Here is a 563-nt window from a genome sequence, read left to right as displayed (position 1 = left end):
GCTTTAAAAGAAATGCCACAGTCGGGCGTCTGAGCGACACCACATAAAGGGCTTTAAAAGAAATGCCACAGTCGGGCGTCTGGGCGACACCACATAAAGGGCTTTAAAAGAAATGCCACAGTCGGGCGTCTGAGCGACGTCACATAAAGGGCTTTAAAAGAAATGCCACAGTCGGGCGTCTGAGCGACGCCACATAAAGGGCTTTAAAAGAAACAATCATAATGAATATCCCTGGAGGTAGAACCATCCCAGAGATACTCGATAATAACAATAATATCATGGGTTAGTCAACAATAATAATAATCATCATAGATCTCACAAGTCACGGGTAGTAATTCCATTTTCTGGTTAACAGTTTCACCTCCGAAGACCGACACTAAGACCGACACCTGACCCATCCCAGACTGTAATCCTTAACCATGGACACGGCTATTCGAATAGGTTTATTCTCTGCAGAGGGTGTACTCTTTACCCACGAGTAACGGATTTCTCTAGTCCAGCAGGACTAATTCCGTCTACGGTCTTTTTGTTGAAAACACACCTAACTTGCACACACCAGCTTA

Source organism: Triticum dicoccoides, chromosome 7B, assembly GCF_002162155.2.
Source record: "Triticum dicoccoides isolate Atlit2015 ecotype Zavitan chromosome 7B, WEW_v2.0, whole genome shotgun sequence".
In the NCBI taxonomy this organism is placed as follows: domain Eukaryota; kingdom Viridiplantae; phylum Streptophyta; class Magnoliopsida; order Poales; family Poaceae; genus Triticum; species Triticum dicoccoides.
This window is presented reverse-complemented; position numbering follows the sequence as displayed.